At 50.5% G+C, this 17,893-nt stretch overlaps 1 protein-coding gene across 1 annotated transcript in view; it reads left to right on the plus strand.

Moving 5' to 3' along the window:
• Positions 1–4,299: 4,299 nt before the first annotated feature.
• Positions 4,300–17,893, plus strand: part of rasgrp3 (RAS guanyl releasing protein 3 (calcium and DAG-regulated)) — a 145,358-nt gene continuing 131,764 nt past the window's right edge. Inside the window, exon 1 of the mRNA XM_072512335.1 lies at positions 4,300–4,504. The gene's annotated coding sequence lies outside the window, so the exon portion shown is untranslated. The remainder of the gene's footprint in view (positions 4,505–17,893) is intronic.

A 17,893-nucleotide genomic window follows, 5' to 3' on the forward strand; every position in this document is an offset into this window, starting at 1 on the left:
TGATGGCTGCAGCCTGGCCAGGCAACTGGAGGAACACCAAGAAGAGGGCGAGAATGACGGTGTAGCACTCGATTTCATGCTCGGCAGCCACCAGCTCAGATACTGAAGCTCTGCGTATCTTTGAAGATTGGCGTGACACCCTAGGCTAGTGCATGGTCAACTCCAGTCCCACTTGACCTAGAGTTGGAAGACAGGTGAAATAAGATTTTATTTGAAATTCTCGAGGTCCAAACTATATGTTCTGCCAAGCCCAGTTTCATACTCTATTATTGTACAGAGACAGAGAAGTGATTCCTTCTGGTGTCCATTGACATTTCACAGGGGTCAGTGTGTGTCTCTTTCTTCTTCAAACTATCTTGATCAGTTATTGCTTATTTAGTTACTGTATGTTTTTCTGGATCTATGCAGGGATGACACTAACTTCTCATGTAACAGGCTTTATTCACAGTTCTTTAAAATGTCTACGCCATGTTTCAGATCCAACTTCCAGCTCTTGCTATTGGTTTGTCTAATTTTCTCTGAGTCCTCGTCCAGGCTTAACCAATCGAGCACAGTGAGCATCGATTGTTAACAAACTCACATAATTCAACTCAGCACAATTGGAAACTACACTTATCAAGGGATCTGGATAAAAGGTGCATATAGGTAGTTAGGGTCCAGGTCAGCCAGGATCTAAGTGAGTGGTGGAACCTCCTTGAGGGGATGAATGGCCTAGCCTTGAGTACAATAGGAAAGGATGTCGAGACAGGATTAAGTTTCCTTCTGGGCTTTAACGTGCCAGTAAAGTTTCTTATGGCACTTTTTGACCCGTGCAGGAACAACAGCTAATTGGGTGGAGTGTAGGAGGCCAACGATGTGGAGATGCCGGAGTTGGACTGGAATGGGCACAGTAAGAAGTAAGAAGACTTCCAACAGTACATCAATAGAAGTAAATAACATCTGGCGAGGAAGAGAAACTAGAATCTCAGCATAACTCTGGTGAGAGCGGAGGTGGTGGTGTCCATGACGGAGGTGGTGGTGTCCATGGACGCGGAGAAAGCATTTGATCGGGTGGAGTGGCAGTACTTGTTCGAAGTTTTGGGAAGGTTTGGGTCGAGATTTGTGGCATGGGTGCAGTTGCTGTATGTGGCGCCAAGAGCGAGGGTGAGGATGAATGATGTGAGCTGACAAAGCTTTGACTTACACAGGGGTACGAGGCAGGGGTGCCCGCTGTCGCCGCTGCTGTTTGCGCTGGCCATAGAGCGATGGCTCTCAGGGGGTCGGCACAGTGGCAGGGGATAATGAGGGGACAGAGGGAGCATCGGGTATCGCTCTATGCCAATGACCTCTTGCTGTATGTTTTGGGTCCGTTGGAGAGTATGGGAAGGATTATGGGTCTTGGTTGGGGAGGTTTGGAGGGTTCTCGGGATACAAGCTGAATGTAGGGAAAAGCGAGGTATTCCCAGTGAATGAGCTGGCACAGCGGGCTGATTTACGAGGGATGCCATTTACGGTAGCGAGGGATAGGTTGAGGTACTTGGGGATTCAGGTAGCGAGGGAATGGACGGGGCTCCATAAGAGGAACTTAACAAAGCTGGTGGAGGAGGCCAGGGAGGATCTTAAGAGGTGGGATACACTGCACTTAACATTGGCGGGGAAGGTCCAAGTGGTGAAAATGAATATTCTGCCGAGGTTCTTGTTTATCTTTCAGGCTCTCCCGATCTTTATACCAAAGGCCTTTTTTGAGAAAGTGGACACAATCATCTCTGACTTTGTATGGGCGGGGAAGGTGCTGAGGGTGGGGAGGACTCTGCTACAGAGGCAGAGGCAGCAGGGGGGATTGGCGTTGCCAAACTTGCTTCATTATTATTGGGCGGCGAATGTGGACAAGGTGCGGCGGTGATGGGAAGAAGAAGGGGTGGAGTGGGTTAGGATGGAGGAGGAATCTTGTAAGGGGTCTAGTTTGAGGGCTATGGTGACGGCAGCATTGCCAATGGCTCCGAGTAGGTATTCAGGGAGCCCAGTGGTGCAGTCCACGGTGAAGATATGGAATCAGCTGAGGAGGCATTGTAGGGTGGAAGGGATGTCGGTGCTAACGCCACTGTGTGAGAATCATGGGTTTGAGCCGGTGGGGGGGGGGGGGATGGATTGTGTATACAGGAGGTGGAGGGAAGTGGGGCTGGTCAAGGTGAGGGATTTGTATTTGGAGGAAGGGTTCATCAGTCTGGAGGAGCTAAGGGAGAGGGTAGAGCTGCCGAGGGGGAGTGAGTTCAGGTATCTACAGGTTAGGGACTTTGCACGAAAGGTCTGGAAGGGGTTCCCTAGATTGCCGGGATGCACCCTGCTGGAGCGACTGCTGCTGCCGGATGTGGAAGGGGAGGGAAGAATTGGGGATATATATAAGTGGCTGGGGGAGCAGGGAGGCGGGTGGGTGGTGAAGATCAAGGAGAAATGGGAAGTGGAGTTGGGAATGGAGATCAATTGGGGAGTATGGAGTGAGGCACTGCGAAGGGTAAACGGGACCTCCTCTTGTGCAAGGATGAGACTGATACAGTTTAAGGTGGTGCACAGGGTGCATATGACTCGGGTAAGAATGAATGGGTTCTTTCAGGGGGTAGCAGATGAGTGTGAGAGGTGTGGGCGTGGGCCAGCGAATCATGCGCACATGTTTTGGGGTTGTGAAAAACTGGGAAGATTCTGGGTGGGAGTGTTCGCGGTCTTAGCCAGGATAGTGGAGGAGGGAGTGGACCCGGACCCTTTGGTGGCGATATTTGGGGTTTCAGAGAAGCCGGAGCTCATGGAGAGGAGGAAGGCTGATGTCTTGGCCTTCGCCTCTCTGATTGCACGGCGGTGAATTTTGCTGGAGTGGCGGTCGGCATCGCCACCGGGGGTAGCAGCACGGTTGGGTGACCTGTATGACTTCCTGCTGTTAGAGAAGATAAAGTATGAGTTAAGGGGCTTAGCAGGGGAGTTTGAGAAAAGGTGGGGGATGTTTGTGACCGTGTTTGAGGAGCTGTTTGTCGCAGGGGGGTGGGGGGTTAATGGGGAGGGGGAGGCGAAAAATGAGAAAAATCTGTACAAACTGTGCAGTTGATTGTTGGGAAGAATGTTTCCCGGCGTATTCATTTGCTGTAACCTACTTTGATACCAGTTTGAATAAAATGCGTTAAAAAAAAAATTAAATAAATAACTCGAGTGAGAGATGGTATATACTTTAGTGTTGAGGGTTCAGGGGGAAGGTCCTGGGGCTGGCAAGTGCAAACATAATGTTGTGAAGGCTCGGAGAGGAGACGACTATTTGAGAAACAGCCATGAGGCGATGCCCAGGTTTTTGGAGATGTCAGGCACTTGGGCGTTCCCTAGTTCGGAGGGGTTGGAAATACTATGATCAGGAATGACTCCATCCCTCTAACTGCTGTGTATCCAGCCTTTCACCCAGCTGCTGAAATCTGTTCCTGGATATCTAGGCCCAGCGTGTGTAGTTGCCGGGACAGACCGAGCCCACAGAAAGTGGCTCAAATGTGGGAAATGTACAAAAGTGCCTTATGCAGGACAGCTCCCGGCAACGAGACAGCAAACAACCTCACTGTAAATAAGCAGCAAAAGCACTGGACGGGGGTGGGGGGGGTATGGTTTATTCCAAGTGACTGAACAGAAATACGAGGAATCTGACTGAATGGAGGGACGATTTGAATCATCTGTTTATCTTGTATGTCCAGCGTTCAGTCATAATAAACACCGTGACCATTTGACGTGGTGTTTTGAGTGTGTGGGGGTGAGAGAGGGGAGATGATCACCAGGAAACTTAAAGGCATTTCGTCCTGTGATCGTTTGGATTCCTGCGACAGGGATTCACTGTGTGTAGCTGATGTGCTGTGTAGCTCGGCAAATACAGCGCTGAATATAATTAGCCTGGCAAGTTCCCCTGCTACAACAGGAGTACTTTATGCCTTTGCATAATCTCCCCGCGAAAGGAAGCAGTTGTCTTTTAGGCTGGTGTGTCTTTCAGAGGGCGAGGGGGCTCTGTCACACTCACCGCCTGTGTCACTGGGGCTGAGGGTGGGCAGTAAAAGCCTGTTGTCCTGGCCACAGGTACGGGGCTGAATGCCCATCAAGTATATAAATAACTTGGGTGTCTGACTCTGCCTCCCGCATGCAGGAGGGAGCGAGAGAGATTAATCATTGACAACAGGCTGAGTATGATTTTGTTCTTTCGGTAAATCATTGAGAGGGCAGGACTTGCTGTGCCTGGAATGCCAGCTCCAATCTGCACACTATTCACACCCCCTCCCTTCCCTCTCCCTTTCTCTCTGCCTGCCTCACTGCAGTGTGCGCTCCTCTCTCGTTCACCACTATTTCGAGTCCTCTATCGCTCACTTACATAATTGACATGCTTAGATCATGACATCACATGATGCAGCAGCTTAGCAACCACCAGAAGGAGTTTTAAGGTCTATATCAATTTAACTCTGGGAGTGAGAAACATGTTGGGCAGTGCAGTGGAGCGTGCAACAGCCGAGACCCGGTAAGTGTCCGAGTTTGTTTTTGAGCTGGTGAAAGTGTTGACATGTGCCAACAATGGACGAACTCTTTCGGGGGTTTCAGGGTTGTTAAAAATTTGCGAATCAATTTTACAGTAATGGGCTGGTGTTTTTTCTGCCTGCCCTTGTCTGTCTTGTGCAAGGCACAAGTTGGAACTGAAATTCTCTGCAGTGCACGTGGGTCTGAGAGGAGAGGCTGCACAAATCATTGCCAGTTGTCAATCTCTCCCCCTGTGCTGCCAAGTGAGGACGTTTCAAACGCGCCAGCAACTCCCCCAGATAGACCACTTGTGCTGTGCTAGTGGGAAGTGGTTTGGTCTTGTGCACCCACCTTCTCGGGAGGGCCAGTTTTGAATCTCTGACCCTCCCAGCCCCCCTAAACAAGCTTGGGACCTACAGAAATCAGTGGTCTGAACTGAGCCACTGAGGGGCATTCCTCGCAACCCCTTCTGATGGCGAGGTCAGGCAACTTTCAGCTAACCTGAAACATGACCACAGGACAGGTGGGGGATTTTTCCCCCTGCTCTGTAAGGTAACATGTGTCACTGATAAATTGGTCCAGATGATGCCCACTAGAAAACTTTTTTAAAAACATATCAATAAATGGCTTTTCCATCTTGGTGGTTGCACGCTTGTTCTCCCCCTCCCCCCCCCCCCCTCCCCCCCACCACACTCCCCATTGATAAGACCCTGCAAATAATTAGAATCATAGAATTTACAGTGCAGAAGGAGGCCATTCGGCCCATCGAGTCTGCACCGGCTCTTGGAAAGAGCACGTTACTCAAGCCCATGCCTCCACCCTATTCCCACAACCTAGTAACACAACTTAACCTTTTGTGGATACCAAGGGCAATTTATCATGGCCAATCCACCTAACCTGCACATTTTTGGACTGTGGGAGGAAACCAGAGCACCCGGAGAAAACCCATGCAGACACGGAGAGAACATGCAGACTCCGCACAGACGGTGATCCAAGCTGGGAATCGAACCTGGGGTCCTGGAGCTGTGAAGCGCCTGTGCTAACCACTGTTCTACCATGCTGCCCCACGGAACCCTTATTTTGTGCTTAACCCAGATGCTGGGTTTTCATGATCATACAATGGTTCCAGTTGGAGGTCTTTCAGGCCTGTCCAGACAGCTCTCGGCAAGAGCAACTCAACTAGTCCCACTCCCCCATCTTTCCCCATAGCTCCTGTTCCCTATGGAGCCATTGCTATTCACCTTAAATTGGGGTCCCTTAATTCCCGACCATTCAGCCAGTAGAAACAATTTCTCCCGACCTGTCCAGACCTCTCATAATTTTGAACAGCTCTTCTCCAATCTTCTCTCCTATCAACAGAACAGTTGTCCCAACTTCTCCAACCTCTCTGTCCCAACTTCTCCAACCTCTCTGAGTAACAAGTCCCTGAAACCATTCTCGTGAACCTTTTCTGCCATTTCCCTAAAGCTTTCACATCATTCTTTCTTTATTTGTTTATGGGATGTGTGCGTTGCTGGGCCAGCATTTGTTGCCCATCCCTGAGGTCATTTGTGTTGTGGGTCTGGAATCACATATAAGCCAGACCAGGTAAGGACAACAGACTTCCTTCCCTAAAGGACATTAGTGAGTCAGATGAGTTTTTATGAGAATTGACAATGGTTTCATGGTCATCATTAGACTTTTAATTCCAGATTTGTTTTCATTGAATTCATTTCACCAAATGCCCTGGTGGGATTTGAACCCAGGTCCCCAGAGCATTACCCTGGTTCTCTGGATTATTAGATTAGTGACAATACCACTATGCCACTACCTCCCCTTATTATTGTGTGATGCCCAGAATTCGACACAATAGCCCAGTTGAAGATTAACCAGTGTTTTATAAAGGTTCACCAGAGCCTCCTTACTTTTGTACTCTGTCTCTATATTTATAAATCCCGTATTCCTTTATTAGCCACTGTCTCAAACTGCTCTCCTGCACCTATATCCCCGGGTGCTAATGCTCCTAACCCCCCCCCCCCCAATTGTATCTTTTATTGCCTCTCCTTGCTCTCACTTCTCACTTCTCTGCATTTAAATTTCATTTTAAAATATATCTGCCCATTTCACCAGCCTGTGGATGGCCTCCTTGAAGTCCCATCAGGTTTCTTCCTCAGCTCATACATAGTACCTGTACTTTCAATTTTTGTGTCATCTTCAGATTTTGAAATTGTAGCCCACACACGCAACTCAAAAGGTCATTAACAAGGTCAAGAAAAGCAGTGGCCTTAACACTGACTTTGGGGAAACCCCACTGTAGGTATATGCATTGCACCAGTCTAATTCCAGGACCTCATCCCTCTGGCACCAGAGAGGCAATTTATCATTCCGGATTCACATCTGCAGCCACAGAAATGCCAATCTGTTTCCCAAACTATAGAATCTCCAATTACTATTGTTTTCTCCATCTTCCTGTTGCCCCTATGTATAGCTAAGCCACCCATGGGACCATCGACTTGGCTCTGGCTGACCTCCCCAGAAGACCCATTGTTAGCTTCTGGCTGCTGTTGAGTAAAGAGCTCTGCTCCTTTCCCTAAAACCTTTACTTTCCTTGAACACACTCTCTATGCAAAACTCCATCACCACACCACAAGTGCCACCTGCAATTCCTTTACATATCATTGTCAATTACTGGATACTTAACATCAATTTGACATGTAATTCGAATGTCTCTCAACCCATTCCGAACACCCATCACTCTCATCAGTATTCAGAATTGGATACTGGTTGGAGATTGAGATGCACTCGGGGGCCTCCCGCGCTATCTGCCTGGTCTTGGTTGACTGCCTGGTGGCCACCAAATTCCTCTCTGCCTGCACACCCTTTTTAAAAATATATATATTTATTCAAATTTTTCAACAAATTTTCAACAAACCCCCCCAACAAGAAAAGAGAAACAAAAACACAACAATCAGAAATTATACATTGGATTTCCCCCATATACAATAACCCCCCATATAACATTTAAAAGCACAAATAGGGAAACCCCCCACCTTCACCCAAACGCCACCCCAAAAGAACCCCCCCCCCCCCCGCCCCTGCCTCTGGGCTGCTGCTGCTGCTGACCTCCTCCTAACGCTCCGCGAGATAGTCGAGGAACGGTTGCCACCGTCTGGAGAACCCTTGCACAGACCCTCGCAAGGCAAACTTTATCCTCTCCAGCTTGATAAACCCTGCCATGTCATTGATCCAAGCTTCCACACTAAGGGGCTTCGCACCTTTCCATAGTAGCAAAATCCTCTGCTGGGCTACCAGGGACGCAAAGGCCAGAATACCGGCCTCTTTCGCCTCCTGCACTCCCGGCTCATCCGACACCCCAAATATTGCCAATCCCCAGCTCGGCTTGACCCGGGCGTTCACCACCTTGGACATAGTCCTCGCAAAACCCCTCCAAAACCCATCCAGCGCCGGGCACGACCAGAACATATGGACGTGATTTGCTGGGCTCCCCGAACACCTCCCACATTTATCCTCCACCCCAAAGAACCTACTCAACCTTGCCCCTGTCATATGCGCTCTGTGAGTAACTTTGAACTGTATTAGGCTGAGCCTGGCGCAAGAGGAGGAAGAATTAACCCTACTCAGGGCATCAGCCCACAGACCCTCATCTATCTCTTCCCCAAGCTCCTCCTCCCACTTGCCCTTTAACTCCTCCACCGAAGCCTCCTCCTCTTCCTTCAGCTCCTGGTCAATCGCCGAATCCTTGCCTTCTCCAACCCATACACCCAAAATCACCCTGTCCTGAATCCCACGTGCCGGAAGCAGCAGGAATTCCCTCACCTGCCGCCTCACAAATGCCCTCACTTGCATGTACCTGAAAGCGTTTCCCGGGGGAAGCCCAAACTTCTCCTCCAGCGCCCCTAGGCTCTCAAACATCCCATCGATGAACAGGTCCCCCATTCTTCTAATCGCTGCCCGATGCCAGCTCCGAAACCCCCCATCCATCCTTCCCGGGACGAACCGATGATTCTCCCGAATCGGTGACCAAACCGAGGCCCCCACCTCGCCCCTGTGTCGCCTCCATTGCCCCCAGATCTTCAGCGTCTCCGTCTTCACCCTCGGGGTCTTATTCGCCCACACAAATCCCATGATGCTCCTGCTTACCCGTTTGAAAAAGGCCTTGGGGATCAAAATGGAAAGGCACTGGAACACAAAGAGAAACCTCGGGAGGACCGTCATTTTGACCGACTGCACCCTACCCGCTAGTGAGAGTGGCAGCATATCCCACCTTTTAAAATCCTCCTCCATCTGCTCCACCAACTGCGTCAAATTGAGCTTGTGCAGGGCCCCCCAACTCCTAGCTACTTGGATCCCTATGTACCGAAAACTCCTTTCCGCCCTCTTCAGCGGTAGCTCGTCTATCCCCCTTCCCTGGTCCCCTGAATGCATCACTAAGAGCTCATTCTTCCCTACGTTGAGTTTATACCCCGAAAAGTCCCCAAACTCCCTAAGGATCCGCATGACCTCCGCCATCCCCTCCACTGGATCCGCAACATACAACAACAGGTCATCGGCATACAACGACACCCGGTGTTCCTCTCCCCCCCGGAACAATCCCCTCCATTTCCTGGACGCCCTCAGTGCCATGGCCAGCGGCTCAATTGCCAGTACAGACAACAAGGGGGATAAGGGGCACCCCTGCCTCGTCCCCCGGTACAGCCGAAAGTACTTCGACCTCCGCCGGTTCGTAGCCACACTCGCCACCGGGGCACTATATAGCAGCCTGACCCAACTGCTGAATCCCTCCCCGAACCCAAACCTCCTCGGCACTTCCCAAAGATACTCCCACTCCACCCGATTAAAGGCCTTCTCCGCGTCCATAGCTGCCACTACCTCCGCTTCCCCCTCCACTGAGGGCATCATAATCACATTGAGGAGCCTCCGCACATTTGTGTTTAGCTGCCTACCCTTCACAAATCCCGTCTGGTCCTCATGAATCACCCCCGGGACACAGTCCTCAATTCTCGTAGCCAGCACCTTCGCCAGCAACTTAGCGTCAACATTGAGGAGCGAGATGGGTCTATACGACCCACATTGCAATGGATCCTTGTCCCGCTTCAAGATCAAAGAGATCAGCGCCCTGGATATTGTCGGGGGCAAGGTCCCCCCCTCCCTCGCCTTTTTAAAAGTCCTCACTAGCAACGGGCCCAGCAGGTCCACGTATTTCCTGTAAAATTCAACCGGGAACCCATCCGGCCCCAGGGCCTTCCCCGCCTGCATGCTCCCCAATCCTTTAACCAGCTCCTCCAGCCCAATCGGCACCCCCAAACCAGCCACCTCCTCCTCCTCCACCCGCGGGAACCTCAGCTGATCCAGGAATCGTCGCAACCCCTCCTCCCCCGCTGGGGGCTCAGACCTGTACAGATCCCCATAGAAGTCCCTAAATACCTAGTTTATTCTCACCGCACTCCGCACCGTATTCCCCCCTCTATCCTTGACTCCACCGATCTCCCTCGCTGCCTCCCACTTACGAAGCTGATGTGCCAGCATCCGACTCGCCTTCTCCCCATACTCATACACCGCCCCCTGCGCTTTCCTCCACTGTGCCTCTGCTTTCCCCGTGGTCAACAGGTCGAATTCCGTCTGGTGGTTCCGTCGCTCCCTAAGTAGCCCCTCCTCGGGGGCCTCTGCATACCTCCTGTCCACCCTTAAAATCTCCCCCACCAACCTCTCCCTCTCCCTCCCCTCTCTCTTCTCCCTGTAGGCCCTGATGGAGATTAGCTCTCCCCTGACCACCGCCTTCAACGCTCCCAGACTACCCCCACCTGCATCTCCCCGTTGTCGTTGGCCTCCAAGTATCTTTCAATACACCCCCGCACCCGCCCGCACACCCCCTCATCCGTCAACAGTCCCACATCGAGGTGCCACAGCGGGCGCTGGTCCCTCTCCTCCCCCAACTCCAGCTCCACCCAATGCGGGGCGTGGTCCGAGATGGCTATGGCCGAATATTCCGTTCCCTCCACTTTCGGGATTAGCGCCCTACTCAAAATGAAAAAGCCTATCCGGGAGTAGGCTCTATGGACATGGGAAAAGAAGGAAAATTCCCTGGCCAGCGGCCTGACAAACCTCCATGGATCCACTCCCCCCATCTGGTCCATAAACCCCTGAGCACCTTGGCCGCAGCCGGCCTCTTACCCGTCCTGGACCTAGAGCGATCCAGTGCTGGGTCCAGCACCGTGTTGAAATCCCCCCCCCCCCCCCCCCCCCATTATCAAGCTTCCTACCTCCAGATCTGGAATCCGACCCAGCATGCATTTCATAAATCCGGCATCATCCCAATTCGGGGCATATACGTTCACCAGTACCACCCGCACCCCGTGCAACCTACCACTCACCATCACATATCGACCTCCATTATCCACAATATTCAGTGCCTCGAACGACTCCCGCTTCCCCACCAGTATTGCAACCCCTCTGTTCTTCGCATCCAACCCTGAATACAATACCTGTTCTACCCATCCCTTTCTCAGCCTAACCTGATCTGCCACCTTCATATGAGTCTCCTGGAGCATAACCACGTCCGCCTTCAGTCCCTTTAAGTGCGCGAACACCCGGGCCCTCTTGACCTTCCCGTTCAGGCCCCTCACATTCCAAGTTATCAGCCGGATCGGGGGACCCCCCCCCCCCCGCCACCCGCCGACTAGCCATCTCCTTTTCTAGGCCAGCTACGTGCCCGCACCTCCCACACCCTCCAGTCCCCCAGGCGGCGGACTCCCGGCCCGACTACCTCTCCTACATCCAGCTCCCCTTTGGCCAATGCAGCAGCAACCCAGTCCCCCCCACTCCCCCGCTAGATCCTCATCTAGCCATTTTGCTCCCCCCATGACACTCCCGTAAGTCAGCTGACTCCTGCTGACCCCGGCCTCTCCCGCCATTCCATCGACCCCCCAGTGTGAGAATCCCCCCACCCCTTGGCAGTCAGTGTGCGCTCCTCTCCAGCACCGGCCTTCCCCCCGCGCCCCGCCTCCATCCTTCTCTAATGCGGGAAAAAAGCCTGTGCTTTCCTGAGCCGGCCCCGCTCCCTCTGGCGCAGCTCCTTTTTGCGGCCTTACCCCAACTCCCCATCCCCGGGCCTCCACCCCCCCTCTTCCTCCACGGGGCCCCGCCCCTCCTACACCGACACCCACACTCTCCCACAGCCCCCACATCAAATCCATTCACCCATCCCCACCCAGCACCAAAACAAAAAGAACATTTCCCAAACGCAGTAAACACAGTAAACATCCCCCCATGACAAACCCTCAGTTTGAGTCCAACTTTTCAGTCTGGATAAAGTTCCATGCCTCATCAGGTGTTTCAAAATAGTGGTGCCGATCTTAGAACGTGACCCACAATCGCGCTGGCTGCTGCATCCCGAACTTCACCCCTTTCCGATGGAGCACCGCCTTAGACTGGTTAAAACCAACCCTCTTCTTAGCCACCTCCGCACTCCAGTCCTGGTAAATTCGGATCTCCGTGTTCTCCCACTTGCTGCTCCGCTCTTTTTTGGCTCAACGCAGGACACACTCTCTGTCCATAAAGCGGTGGAACCTCACCACTACAGCCCTTGGCGGCTCGTTGGCTTTGGGTCTCCTTGCTAGGACCCGGTGAGCCCCATCCAGCTCCAGGGGCCTCGGGAAGGCTCCCGCGCCCATCAGCGAATTGAGCATCGTGTTCATGTATGCCCCGGCATCGGGCCCCTCCACTCCTTCAGGGAGACCCAGAATCCAAAGATTCTTTCTCCTCGACCCATTCTCCAGGTCATCAAATTTTTCCGCCCACCTCTTGCGCAGCGCCTCATGCGCCTCCACCTTCACCGCCAGGCCCAAGATCTCATCCTAGTTCTCCGAGGCTTTTTGCCGCACCTCCCGGACCGCCGCCCCTTGGGTCTTCTGGGTCTCCACAAGCTTCTCAATCGCCGCCTTCATTGGCGCCAGCATTTATGTCCTCAGCTCCTCAAAGCAGCGTTTAAGAAACTCCTGCTGCTCCTGCGGCCACTGTGCCCACGCTGCTTGGTCTCCACCCACCGCCATCTTGCTTTTCCTCCCTCGCACTTTCCGCTGCACCAGGATCACTTTTTTCACTGCTCCACTCCTGGTCCAATCCATATACTGTCGGGGGGACCTTGCTGTCACCTTCCCACACTGGAAGCCGTCAAACAATTGCTGTCGGGGCCCCTCTGAAGAGCCCAAAAGTCCATTCCCAGCGGGAGCTGCCGAACATGCGACCTACCTAGGCATAGCCGCAACCGGAAGTCCCACACCCTTAGGCTGCGGGGTGAGCACATTCATACTTTTCCACATAGTTCTCAGCCATGTGGATGCATTGCAGTGACTGTCAACTGCTGCAAAAGCTGCGAATCTGTGAGCTTGCATTCCTCCAGCTGATGACTCTTCCTGCACATTTGGTTGTGTCGGCCACAAGAAATGTCCCGTAGTTCCCACGTGGAACAGGATATGCACTGAATAGGAATGAGGTGCCCTGCTACTATTCTATTTATTAGACCATTAATGGACTTAACAGAAATAAACTTAAGACTTAAATAAACAATCAGCTGCTTCCCTTATGATGTCATTTTATTTTATATATGGACCATAATTTAAAATGTAAGAGTCAGACTGAAGTCTACTTAAACATGCCAAAACCCTAATAGGCAATGGGCTAAATTTCCAAGTTTAACCCACTTGCCTCACTTGGAGAAATAAAGACCATTGTAATAATCATCAACCCATTATCTTTCAATGCTTTGGAACGTTTTTTGCTCCATTACCTTCTGCAATATTAAATGGAGGGAGGGGAAGAGGAGGTGGGAGTGGTGTAACTGGGTAAGGGGGTGAAATATGGGTACGACACGTGCATACCAGAGGCAGGTATTTGCAAAACTAATGTTTGCTTTAAGGCGGTGGTACAGTGGTTAGCACTGCTACATCACAGCACCAGGGCCCTGGGTTCAATTCCGGCCTTGGGGGACTGTCTGTGTGGAGTTTGCACATTCTCCCCATATCTACCTGGGTTTACTCCGGGTGCTCCGGTTTCCTCCCACAGTCCAAAGATGTGCAGGTTAGGTGGGGTCAAGGGGATAGGGCGGGGGAGTGGGCCTAGGCATGGTTCCCTTTTGGAGAGTCGGTGTAGACTCGAAGAGACGAATGGCCTCCTTGTGCACTGTAGGGATTCCATGATTCTTTATGAACGAGCATTTCAAACAAGCTGAAGGTGGATTTTTTCCTATTCATCTGTCACGAAATCCTGGCGGTGTGTCTAAGAGTTGGGAATGGGAAAGGGAGAATGGTGATTAGTGGGAACTGAAATTCCCTCACTGCTGCCCAACCTTTGGTGTCAGTGTTCTAATTTTATAGAATGAATGTACTGGAACACAAGGTCATGTCTGCTGCACTGGTTTATGATTCTATGTTTAATCAGAACATTCTTGCAAATATTCTGCCTCAAGAGTGATGAGAAAATGTAAAGGAGCAACGAGTTCATTGGACCTCAAATTGCCAACGCCCTCAACAGTTTGTTTCTTCTCCTCTTCCATCAAAACAAAAAGGTGCCAATCCTAAAAAAAAGAGTTTAGTAGCTCATTGGACTTTGAATGGGTAAGGGAACACAGGCAGACTTCAGGCGATTACCACTGGGAGATGATTTGTTGCTCCATGTCTCCCAACAGCATTTCTCCCTCGATTCCTATTTATACAACCTTTTATATGTTACATCTGTATGCACTTTTTGCACAGATCTGTTTTTATGTCTTTGAGCCAATTCTGTATCCAATCCGAATTCTTATTCCCACATCTGTGGTACAAATGGCCAATGTAAATTTGTCACACGGTATTTACATCCTCCTGCCAGTGATGGTGCTCTACCTAACTCCTCCGCCAAATCTGCAGAGAAGCCCTGAAGCTCCCAACAACTTTACTTCTCTGTCTCCCAAATTGCAGTGAGCTTCTCTACGTAACAAAAACTAATATAAAACCCAAATCATCTCGAAAAATAAAGGCTGTGTGTATGGTTTTTAAAATGGGGACTGAATTTCATCTGTGCACCATTATCTAATTCCCGTTTGATTTTGATCATGTGCAGTGCCCTGGGCGACTGACGATCTGCTGAAAAACATTCAACAGATCCAGTAATAAAAGAGCAAAGATCTGCATTTGTGGAAAAGCTGATTTTAATCCCTCCTCTCCATCAGAATTAGTGTGAGCAGGATGGGGGTTAAAGTCCATGTCTCTGGCTGTGGAAGAGGTGTGCGTGTCTGCATTGAGCAAAAAGGGGTGTCTTAATGTGCCCTTGGATGTTGAAGAACGTGATGGAGAAGAGGTTGAGGGTGGTGGAGGAGTGGATGAGGCGGTTTTGGGAGAAGTGAAGACGTGTGCGTTGACCCTTGCTCGTATTGTGCGTTAACTGAGTTTCCTGCTACACTGAACAGTATGGTAATATTGTCGGCGTTGACCATCGACATCCAGGCTTGCTTGAACTTGGCCTTCAGTTGCTGCTATGGGTGCTGGGGCACAGTACTGCCCTCACTTACTTCCTCCATGAGGCACTCTGCGGATGGATTGGAAAGCATTGTTGAATGAAAAGTGACGGTAGAGGATGCAACCTTGCTTTCAAAGGTTCAAACCCTCTTAAGGGAAGAAATTGTGCGTGAGCTGCCTGCCTCTGGAGGCAGCCAACCTTCAAATTGTTGAGACCCAGGTGTTGAAATAAACTGTGGTGTGGAGATACTAAAATAAACTGACCTCCCGTCAACATGCAAACAAGCAGGAGTAGGCCATTCGGCCCCTCGAGCCTGCTCTGCCATTTAATAAGATCATGACTGATCTGATAGTAACCGCAACTCTGCACCCGCCTCCCCCTGATAATCCAGCACCCGCTTGCTGACCACAAATATATCCGCCTCTGCCTTAAAAATATTCTCAACTCTGCTTCTACCACCTTTTCAGGAAGAGAGTTCCAAAGGCTCATGACAACTCCGAGAGAAAAAAATGTCCATTTGAAATGGGCGACTCCACACTTTTAAACAGTGGCCCCTAGTTCTAGATTCTCCCACAACATCCTCTCCATATCCTCCATGACAAGAGCCCTCAGGATCTTGTACGTTTCAATCATGTCGCCTCTTACTCTTCTAAGTTCCAGTGGATACAAGCCTAGGCTGTCCAACCTGGCGGCATGGTGGCACAGTGGGTAGCACTGCTGCCTCACAGCGCCAGGGACCCGGGTTCAATTCCGGCCTCGGGTGACTGTCTACGTCGCTTTCCTCCGGGTGCTCCAGTTTCCTCTCGCAGTCCAAAAATGTGCAGGTTAGGTGGATTGGCCATGATAAATTGCCTCTTAGTGTCCAACAGTTAGGTGGGAATAGGGAGGAGCCATGGACCCGGGTTTGGTGCTCTTTTGGAGGGTGGGTGCAGACTCGATGGGCCAAGTGGCCTACTTCTGCACTGCAGGGATTCTTTAATCTATAAAACCTTTCCTCATGGTGATAACCTACCCATTCCAGGTATTAGTCTGGTAAACCATCTCTGAACTACTCCCACCATATTTACATCTTTCCTTAAATAAAGTGACCAATAATGTACACAGTACTCCACATGGGCTCACTCGTGCTCGGTATAACTGAAGTATAACTTCCCCACTTTTGTAATCAATTCCCCTCGCAATAAACAAGAACATTCTATGAGCTTTCCTAACTACTTGCTGTACCTGTATACTAGCTTTTTGCTATTCATGCACCCAGATCCCTCTGCACCTCTGAGCTCTGCAATCTCTCACCACTTACATAATAAGCTTCCTTTTTATTCGTTCTGCCAAAATGGACAATTTTACATTTTTCCTCATTATACTCCATTTGCCAGATCTTTGCTGACTCGATTATCTCTATCATTTGTAGCCCCCCATATGTCCTCTTCACAACTTACTTTCCTACCTATCTTTGTGACATTAGCAAATTTGGCAACCGTCCCTTCATCCAATTATTTATATAAATTGGTCAACATTCGGATGTTCCTGCACTGATCCCTGTGGCACACCACTCACTACATCTCGCCAATCAGAAAAAGCCCTTTTATGCCTACCCTCTGCTGCCTGTTAGCCAGTCAATCTTCTATCCATGCCAATATGTTACCTCCTCTACATCTTGTGCAATATCATGGCAGCTGCTAAGACCATAAGACATAGGAGCAGAATTAGGCCACTCGGCCCATCGAGTCTGCTCCGCCATTCAATCATGGCTGATATTTTCTCATCCCCATTTTCCTGCCTTCTCCCATAACCCCTGATCCCCTTATTAATCAAGAACCTATCTATCTCTGTCTTAAAGACACTCAGTGATTTGGCCTCCACAGCCTTCTGCGGAAAAGAGTTCCACAGATTCACCACCCTCTGGCTGAAGCAATTCCTCCTCATCTCAGTTTTAAAGGATCGTCCCTTCAGTCTGAGGTGGTGTCCTCTGCTTCTAGTTTTTCCCACAAGTGGAAACATCCTCTCCACATCCACTCTATCCAGGCCTCGCAGTATCCTGTAAGTTTCAATAAGATCCCACCTCATCCTTCTAAACTCCAGCGAGTACAGACCTAGAGTCCTCAACCGTTCCTCATATGACAAGTTCTTCATTCCAGGGATCATTCTTGTGAACCTCCTCTGGACCCTTTCCAAGGCCAGCACATCCTTCCTTAGATACGGGGCCCAAAACTGCTCACAATACTCCAAATGGGGTCTGACCAGAGCCTTATATAGCCTCAGAAGTACATCCCTGGTCTTGTATTCTAGCCCTCTTGACATGAATGCTAACATTGCATTTGCCTTCTTAACTGCCGACTGAACCTGCACATTAACCTGAAGAGAATCGTGAACAAGGACTCCCAAGTCCCTTTCTGCTGCAGGTTTCCTCAGCATTTCCCCATTTAGAAAATAGTCTGTGCCTAAATTCCTCCTTCCAAAATGCATAACCTCACACTTTTCCACATTGTATTTCATGTGCCCCTTCATTGCCCACTCTCCTGGGCTCGTCCAAAATCTTCTGCAGCCCTCTTGCTTCCTCAATACTACCTGTCCCTCTACAGATCTTTGTATCATCTGCAAACTTAGCAACAGTGCCTTCAGTTCCTTCTTCCAGATCATTTATGTATATTGTGAAAAGTTGTGGTCCCAGCACAGGCCCCTGAGGCACACCACTAGTCACTGGCTGCCATCCTGAAAAAGACCCCTTTATCTCCACTCTCTGCCTTCTGCCAGTCAGCCAATCCTCTATCCATGCCAGGATCTTACCCTTAACACCATGGGCTTTTAACTTATTAGCTCAGCTCTTTTCCCAACACTAAAATATTAGAACATAGAACATGCAGTGCAGAAGGAGGCCATTCGGCCCATCGAGTTTGCACCG

Source organism: Scyliorhinus torazame, chromosome 1 (assembly GCF_047496885.1).
Source record: "Scyliorhinus torazame isolate Kashiwa2021f chromosome 1, sScyTor2.1, whole genome shotgun sequence".
Taxonomy (NCBI): Eukaryota; Metazoa; Chordata; class Chondrichthyes; order Carcharhiniformes; family Scyliorhinidae; genus Scyliorhinus; species Scyliorhinus torazame.